This window comes from Peromyscus eremicus, chromosome 6 (assembly GCF_949786415.1).
Source record: "Peromyscus eremicus chromosome 6, PerEre_H2_v1, whole genome shotgun sequence".
Classification (NCBI taxonomy): domain Eukaryota; kingdom Metazoa; phylum Chordata; class Mammalia; order Rodentia; family Cricetidae; genus Peromyscus; species Peromyscus eremicus.
This window is the reverse complement of record NC_081421.1, coordinates 17,974,248-17,984,205: the sequence shown is the minus strand read 5'-3', so window position 1 is coordinate 17,984,205 and position 9,958 is coordinate 17,974,248.

Below are 9,958 nucleotides of genomic sequence, written 5' to 3'. Positions count from 1 at the left end.
GTTCTTTGTTTTTACTTGATATTAAGGAAAACTGACCATAAAATCTGAAAAATTTGAGCAATAAATATAGTTATTTATTGTTAACATCAGACTGCTGGGCTTCCAACCAAAGGAACAAGAGAGAAAATGGAAACCAAATAAGTCAGGAGGGGTGATTCAGTGGGTAAAGGTACTTACTACAAAGATTGATGGCTTGAGCTCCATTCCTAGGACCCATAATATGGAAGAAAAAAGTTGCCTCCTGAAGGTTGTACTCTGCCCTCCACACATGTGTCACAGAACACACAACCACACACACACACACACAACCATACACATGTAAAATAAATAAAATGTAATATTTTTTAAATAAATCAATTATCCTGTGAGAGGAAACAAAATAATCAATGAAACCAAAGCTTATTCTTGAAGCAACTGATAGAATTTATAAGCTTTTATTCAGATTAATCAATGAATTGACTAAGAAAACAAAGCTTATTAATTATAAGGGTGACATCACTATGTAGCCTACAGATATTTAAGAGGATATAATGAGATGTTATGAATCTCTAAACAACTATATGTAATCACCTAACGAGAAGGAAGAAATAGAAAAATTCTCTACAATTGTGGCAGAGATGACAGTAACCTCACATGTGGGTAATTTAGCAAATAATATTTTTTCTTTCTGTTGCATTTAAGATCACTGAAGATAAGGATAGCCTGGATAAATGGAGAGTTGGTGGTAAGATGTTAAAATGAGGGGGCTGGAGAGATGGCTCAGTGGTTAAGAACATTGGCTGCTCTTCCAGATGACCAAGATTCAATTCCCAGCACCCACATGGCAGCTTACAAGTGTCTGTAACTCCATTTCCAGGGGATCTGACACCCTCACACAGGCATACATACAGGCAAAACACCAATCAATGCTCATAAAAATAAATTATTTTTTAAAAAGATGTTAAAAATCAAGGACTTGAGACCATTTAAAAACAAAACAAGGAATACACATAGTAGAACCTCCTCTAATCCCAGCTGCAGGAGGATGAGGCAGAAGGGTCCTAAGTTTGAGGCCAGCCTGGGCTATGTAGTGAGACCTTGGCTCAAAAAACAAGCATAAATTACAAATTTAAAAAATTTAAATGAAGTAAACAGATACTTGTAACATCAGTTACAGAGGTTGTAAATGTTGACTTACAATTATGTTGAAGTTAAGTAACAGAGGCATGGGTTCAGCTGCCTGTAATTATACCCAGTAAGTTGGTAAGAGAGCCCAGTTTAGGGTGGCTGAGTGCGAAGAGGGAGGAGAGCTATGGGCTAACCACAGCCCTCTGGTTGGGCTCCAAGACAGTCATCAGAAAATGAAAAAGACAATACAGTTTCTAGTTACCCGTGTACTATAACTTTTTTTTGTGATTTTTTTTTCTCTACTCAGCTTGATACAAAACTATCCTAAAATAAATGTCTTGGAAATTGATTTGATATGCCATGCACTTGTCCTATACCCTTGCTAGATTTAAAATGGTGTGTGTGTGTGTGTGTGTGTGTGTGTGTGTGTGTGTGTGTGTGTGTGTAAGGGAAGAATGTTCTGTCCTTTCCTGTCTTCCTCCCTTGAGACAGGATAAATTACTAAACCTAGAGCTGGGCTGGGCCAGAAAGCCCTAGTGATCAACCTGACCCTGTTCCCCACAGCCCTGGGGTTACAGGCACACACGTGGCCACACTCTGATATTTTTTTACGTGGGTGCTTGGGATTTGAATTCAGGTTTTCCTGTTTGGTCAGTAAGGAAACACTCTTACCCACTGAGTTGCCACCCCAGCCTCATTTCACAATATTTATGTTTGGCCAATAATAGTATACTACTATACATCATACTAAGGCTTAGGAAGTTGGTGAAAAGCAGAGATTCTTATAAAATATCGGCATACATATGACTGTCAGAGTCAGTCGTGGCAATGATAAAACTAGTCTTCCCTTCAGCAGAAGCAGAATATTAATGTTACTGGAATTTCCTAGTCCACTCAGACACTATTCGTCTTCTATGACGATGTCCTTAAGCAGGATTGCAAGGTAGAAGCAGACATGAGCACACAAGCCTGTGTGCCACAGACAGCCTGTGCCCACAGACAGACACATCAGATGGTTTGGGCTTTTAAAACCCCACATTTCGACTCACAGAAGCTAACTGCATTTATTTCTGAAGGCAATTCAGTTTGCATTCCATTTGGTAAAATGCCTTTTAAAGTGCTGAAACAAAGCCAGTTGCAGTTCAGATTCCTTCTAAGCAGAAAGGAAGAAACTGCATCTATTCACAAAGTGCACACCACACCAGCAAGAAACAAGGAATGCTGCTTTGCACATTTGAAAGCTCTTCTACAAACAATCCGGAAACTGGCTCTATGGAAGCCATTCCCACAGACAGTGAATTTTTGCTATTTTATTTCAATATTTCCTACCAGTAATGACAATACTAAAATACTGTAATTTAATGCTCTGTTGGAATGTTGCTGAGGAACTGAGTGGTGAGCATAATCCCGAACTCATGAATTTTCATGGAAAGAATAACTAAATCTTAACAATTTTTATAGTTTGTTGAACTTCAGAAGAAGTCTGAAATCATACTGATAGAGGGGAAATTGGAGTCCTCTTTGGGGTTTTCAGTCTCATTAACAAAAGAATTTAAGAGTGGACCCAAATGGAAGCTCAGGAGCGATTTCATTAGAGTTTAAAAGATAAGCTCCAGGGCAGGCAAGAGGTGAGGTAGCAGCTGCTGCCTGGGGGAAGAGGACACAGGCGGTGGGGAGAAAGGTCATGCTGTTTAAGCTGGGTGGAAGTGGGGAGGTACAACTCTTAGAGGAAGAGTCAGGAAGCTCAAAGGTTAGGGAGAAAGGCCAGAGTGTTAAGGAAAGCATGCTTAGAGGGAGAAAGGTAAAGGAAAAACTTTGCTCTTCTAACAATTTAGAATGTTGAGCAGACATGACCCTTACATGGCTGTAGTCCTAAGCGTCTGCTCTAGGGCTCGAGATTCTGGGTAGGAAAAGTTCAGTATCTCATTTAAGGAATAATGATTCCACCCATCTCTTTACCATGGCTAAAGGAGAGCCCACCTTCCTAAGAGTGCACAATGAATGGGTACCCCAAGAGAGATGTTAGATCTCAGCCCAGGTAGGTTTCATGTGTGACCAGGAGCTTCTCTGCACTAACAGTACAGTATGTAGTGTTTGACTGAGAAAAATTAATTATTGAGTACTTAACTACAACCTGAGATTAAATTTATAGAATCAATTGGCACGTTGAAGTTCCCATTAAGACTTAACGTCCAGAGTACGTGCTTTCCCATAATTTCCTATCTTAGCTGAAAACACAAGGATTCAGGCTAGGTCTCCCATGCTCCCTAAATAATTAAAATCAAGCATTTGCTCAATATCAGACTCCTTGTTCTTATAGTTCAAGATCACACTAAAGTCTGTAGAGTCATTAGTTAGCAGCATCAAAGAATAACTTTCCTGATTTTATGCATATGTAAGTAAAAAATACACATTTATTAACAGTCTCTAAATTCTCTGTGAAAATATGGTGAAAAGTATTACCAAATACACCTCCACTGGAATCTAAAAGTTCTCAAGGGCATTGAGGGCGACTTTATCTATTGTGAAAAGGTAAATATAAATGAAATTATTAACAGATTATTTTTCAGCCAAGTTCCCTAAACACTAACATATTGCTCAGTAATTAATTCTCTTAGTGTTCATGAGAGCAGGAATAACTCTGTACTGAGGAATTTTGTTCAGCTAATACCTGAAGTGCAGCCTTTAGGTATGCAGCTAAAAGGTCAGGGGGATTGTCCACAAAGGTGACTACCAGTAAAAGGTGAAATGTTATTATATTGAGTATAAGATATCTGTCTCACTAAAATTTTGTGATGTATCAGGCTATTTCCATGTAATTTAAAATGTAGTAAACTAGTAATTTTGACTAATAATATATGTACTTCTTCAAATTCAAGGGAACATATGACATAATTCTGCTCACTGAGTTACCTACCTAACACCAAATTTTATAAAGCTTAAGCCTCTGTACTTGGTTAGATATTAGCTATGTACACACACACACACACACACACACACACACACACACACACACACAAGGGTGCATGCATACACACATACACAGATTATATATGTGTTTGTCTGAAATTTGGATTACTATATGAAATGATGAATACACTAAAATATACATGAATTAAAACAATTTTAAGCATTCTTGTAAAACTAAATCCCAATTAACAATTGGTTGGTTCATAACATTGCCTTTTTTGTATTTTAGTTGCCCCAATGTTCAATAATAGTATGTTTAAAATATAAAAAAACATTTTTAGAATAAAGCCAATAATTAATTAAAGAAAGAAAATGAATTCATGTAATTACAGGTATAAAATGAAGAAACTTCTGTGGTTGAAATCAAAATCATTACAATCATTACTTTTATGTTGCTACCACAGAATGTCTCAAGGGAAAATAACTTAAGGGAGAAAGGATTATTTTGGCTCTCAGTTCCCAGGAGGTGTGTGTGTGTGTGTGTGTGTGTGTGTGTGTGTGTGTGTGTGTGTATAGGGGTGTGTGTGTGTATGTGTGTGTGTACGTGTCTGTGTCTTTCTATGTCTGTGTGTCTGTGTGTGTAAATCACCGCAGAAGGGACATAAGTTCCTCTTGGCACCCATGAAGCAGAGTGAAAACAGGAAGTAGACCGGGCTATAAAACCTCAAAGCCCGTCCCTGGTGATGTGCTTCCTCCAGCAAAGCTCCACCTTTTAAAGGTTCCAGAACATTCCCAAGTAGCACTGACAGCTAGGGACCAAGTGTTCAAAGACATGAGCCTATGGACGATGTTTCTCTTACAGACCACAAGGATGGTTTTTCAGACAGCCTTTTCATTAAGTTACTTGCGTAGTGAGTTCACCTCACTCTGCCAGTTTAGAAGACAAAGCAGTTGAGCTTTGAGGATGATGACACATTTGAGGATCTGAGCAGATCAGTAATCAGTAAAGAGATAAATCAGTATAAAATTTCTCCCATCAAAGAAAGCTCAAGATCTCATGGCTTCTTTGATGAAGTCTACCAAAATTTTTAAGAATAATTAATTAGAGCCATTCTTCAAATGCTTTCAAAAAAAGTTTAAAAGGAGGAGAGAGAAGAGGAGGAAGAGGGGGAGGGGGAGGAGGAAGAGGAAGAGGGGAATAATCAAAACTAGGAACGTTAGTGTTCTGACCTGCCCCTTGGGGACCCCCCAGCATCCTCCTGATGCCATCTTACATTCCCTTTAAGAAAAACTCCCTCTTAGCACTCTCTCTCTCTCTCTTTCTCTCTCTTTCTTTCTCTCTCTCTTTCTCTTCCTCTCTCTCTCTCTCTCTCTCTCTCTCTCTCTCTCTCTCTCTCTCTTCTCTTGCCAGAGGTAGCACCATGAACCTCTCTTTCTCTCTTCCCACTTCTCTCTTTCTTCTTATCTCTCTCTCTCTCTCTCTCTTCCCTCTTTTTCCCTCCATTCCCTCTCCCTTCCCCCCAGCCCTAAAAGAAACTTGCCACATGGACAACGAGTCTGCTGTGTGAGTAACTTGTCACCATCCACAGTGCCTCACTGACTGCAGGGCACCTTGGCCAACCCGCCGAGGCCTCCCACGTTCTGTATCATTACAGAGGGGAAGGAGGAGGTAGAGGAGGTAGCTTCCAAACTAATTTTGCAATCTAGCAAAGCATTGGCACTAAAGCCAGAAAACCAAAAGAAATGAAAAGATAGCCTGTGATTCCATATCCTTAATGAACATCGGTGTCAAAATCTTCACCAAATTCTAGCAGATTGAACTGAAAAGCACTTTAAATAAAAAAGAGGCTCAACACGTGTGAGTCAATAAACATGATATACCATCATAACAAATGGAGACTGGAATAGGTGAGTTGCTAACCAGCTAAGAGAGAAGCCCATGAAAACTCAATATTCTTTCCTGATAAACTTTCAGAAACCTAGGAATGAACTTCGACACCACAATGATACCAGAAGGGCGGGTCTGTTAGGTCCTCATACTCAGGGAAGGAAACCCTGAAGATCTACAGAATGGCAGCTCTCCTTTCTCATCTATTCCAGTTAACAGATTACATGGTGTCCTAGCCAGAGCAATCAAGGAAGAGAAGCAAAGGAACAACATTACATTTGAAAGGGAAAAGTTAAATTATCTCTCTTCACCAATGGCATGATCGAATGTTTTTAAGATGTGGAGAATCCACTACAACTCATTAAAAATGGTTTTTTAGATGGGGAAAAATTGAGGAAACAAAACAATGTACAACAGGCAGTGACTGGGAGTTGGAGAAGGAGGAGGAGGAGGAAGTAAGAAAAAAATCCATTTAGAATATCACAGAAAAACAAGAAAAATTTAGCATTTATATAGGAAATGAAAAGCCATCTTATTTGTGGATTGAAAGTTAGATATTGTTAAAAAAAAAAAGAAAAAGAAAAAATACCTGTACTACCTGAAGTAACATGGCCCTATCACAACTTTAATTGCGTTTTCACAGAAATCTCTTTAAAAGGCATAAAATCTAAATTGAAATGCAAAAGACCTCAAATAATCAAATGAATGTCCCCAGGAGACAAAGGGTGGAGCTGAAGGCATCTCACTCAAGGATTCAAAGCTTTACTACAAAACGGTTGTGATTAAGATGGTGGATACTGTTGTAAATGCAGACAAAAGGCAAGCATGGAGTCAGAGAGCAACCACAGCCCAGAACACACAGTGGGGAGAGCCCCGTCTCTTTTGTGTGTAGTGCTGGGAAAGTCAGAGAGCCTCATCTAGAAGACTGATTTTGGATGCTTATAAAGCAGGTCATAGAAAAAATGAGCTCAAAATGTGTTAAAAATGTCATGTATGGTGAGCCCTCTAAAAAACATGGCATATGTAGGCACAGACACACACATACAAAACAATAATAAATAAAAACATAAAAATAAGTATGCCTATTCACAGATACATACTACAGTAAATATGAACAAGCTAATGAAAGAATGGATGAGATTTTTGTAACATTTCAAATATTCCAGTGTACATGAAAAACTACTTCAAAGAAAAGCTGCAAGAACAAGAGAACAATCTTAAAAAGTGGCAACAATTACAATCAAGTACTTTGCAATCGAGGAAGCACAAAATTACCTTCAGTCAGAAAAACATAGGTTAAAAACAGATCTCATTTTAACTTTTATGCAGACGAAGAGCAAAGACGACATGTCTTGGAGAGTAAAGAAGGCATAAATTATGCTGGAGCTCTTCCACTCTTCCAAAGAGAGATGTCCTCACACAACTTGGCAGCAGGAATTCTCAGGATATTTATCTGAGTGTTACATGTAGCACCTGGGAGTTGGAGGCAACCTGTAAACACAAGCAGATAAAATGTGTAGATGAAAACATGAGTGTATATAATAAAAGAGAAGCATGGGCAGGTGTGTGTATATCTGATGACATGGGTGGATGCCAGAAGCATGTGTTTACTTGAAAACAAATTGAGATGTACCCTACAACATTTAAAATAAAATACACACACACACACACACATACACACACACACACACACACACACACACACACACACATTCTGTAAGAATATGTATACATTTAAAAATAGCACCAAACCAAATACATCAGAATTGTGCCTGTGGTTTTTATTTTCTAATGACTAGCAAACAGCTCTGATACTGAGCACCTAAAACAACATTCATTTTTCTCATAAATCCCTCCATCAAGAATTTAAGCATGGTATGAGTAGGTGCTGTAAATGAATATTTTCTGTTTTGGCCACCCAGTCCCAAATAACTGACTCAGAAGCTGAATATGAGTTATACTCAGTTGATAGCTCAGGCTTGTTACTAGCTAACTCTTACACTTTAATCCATAATTCTTATCTATGTTTAGCCACTTGGCTTGGTACCTTTTCTCAGTAGGACATTTTCATCTTGCTTCTCCAAGTTTGCTGGCAATTCTCTGATTCCTCCCTTCCTCTTCCCAGAATTCTCCTCGTTCTTGTGTTGAATCTCTTCCTGCCTAGCTGTCAGCCAATCAACTTTTTATAAGCAAATGAGAATAATACATATTCAGAGTATAGAAAAGGATTGTTCCACAACAAGGTGCAATCTCACTTACTTGGCCACAGAGGCCATTTGTTGTTGATTGGGTTGATTTGTCTCTTTTGAGACTTCTCTATTCCTAGGTCCCACAGTCCTAGTGTCCCTAATATGCTGGGGTTTCCACAAGCTGCAGCTTCACCAATGGCCTTCGGCCTCTCTGCATCATCTCTGATGCTGAAGAAGCCCGTGCTCATTTGGCCACGTTGGCCATTTGTGCCCCAGGGTCTCAAGCTCACTTTCTAACCTAAAGATCACTTCCGGGAAGCCACCATGCTAAGGTCTGTGTCCCCATGTAAGGCTAGACATCTCTCCCAGTCATTGTTCCTCTCAGCAAGTAAGTGGGGTCTGGACTGGACTCCTAGTCTTTCCTTTAGCCTTTTCCAAGTATGTAGGAAGAAGGAGACATTAAGATTTCAATGGCCTGCATCTTACCTCTGACCGACCACCATCATCTCATTCCTCATTAGGCCCAGGAGAAGAATGAGGTAAGTCAGTAGTTTACCAGAAGTTTGGACTTTCCTTCTGTGAGTATGGTGTTAGTTTTTTAGCTGCCAATGTTAGTTTTTTAGCTGCGTTGTGTTCTTACCCAGCAAGGAAATGCCACGAAACACGACAGAATCCGCTAACAAAGAGTTTTATTAAAGGTAAAGGGACAGAGAGTGAACAGGCCTGCGGGAAACACGTGTGTGGAGAGAGAGGAGCCGGGAGCATGGCGCCTGATTTTAAATGCTGGGCGTGGACAGATCAGCGTCACTACTACACGCAAGCGCGTAGGTCACATGGCCACGTTGCGCGCTTATGTGGCCAGTGAAACGTCACGCATCTCGGTCACGCGAGATGCCCTGACCCGGAAATGGCTATCCTGACCTGGGCCTGGCTAGGCGGAAGTGTCCGCCAGGCATATGCGAACACGCCTGACCGTGGGGGCGTGTTGTAAATCTTTCATATGGGACTGCAAAGGTTCAAGATTCACAAGCGCAGGAATTCAACCCCAGAGCAGCTTAAGGTATGTGCAGGGACCAAGCCAAGCTACTTCCCAAGTCCTCTAAAATCACCAAGAGCCAGGAACAGCCAGGCTGCACATCGCCCAAACTTTAGAATTCCTTTTCTGCCACTCTTGGAAGTCATTTTGTTCTTGAACTTAATCTTGAACTTAGTTAAAGTGATACTAGATGTCACTACAAAATATTCTTCTGGCAAAAATATGAAATGCCTAAAATTTTAATTAAGCAGTTTCTAGAATTTCAGGGAAGGGTGGTTAATACAGTTTAAATTGCCTTTAAAAATAAATAAAGGCACAGCTATGCTTTATGAAGGACAGCAGTTTGTATGCTCATTCTTTGTAGTATAAGATGGAATGTAAACACATACCATTGTTTTAAAGTTGATTTTACTTTTGAGAAATAAAGCATTATTTGTGATTGGGGAAAGACTATAGTTTATAAATACCAGGATGCAAACATGGCTAAACCCAGAAGTTCATGCTGAAATGTTAAGAAATCACAATAAACAGCTTTACAAAGGAATGTATTGCCAAAGAGACACTTTAAAAAAAATCAACGTGTGTGTGTGTGTGTGTGTGTGTGTTCTTATCCAACTGAAAGAGATTTTTAAAAAGCTCTGAAATCTGTAACTATATATTACAATATAAATCACATTATATGTGATATATATAATATATCACATTATATGCAATATATAATTTATCACATTATAATATTAGGATATTTACTCAAGCTTTCCTATAGAAAAATATTATTTTCTTTTCTTATTTTATGTGTGTGAGGAGAAAGAGAGAGAGAGAGAGAGA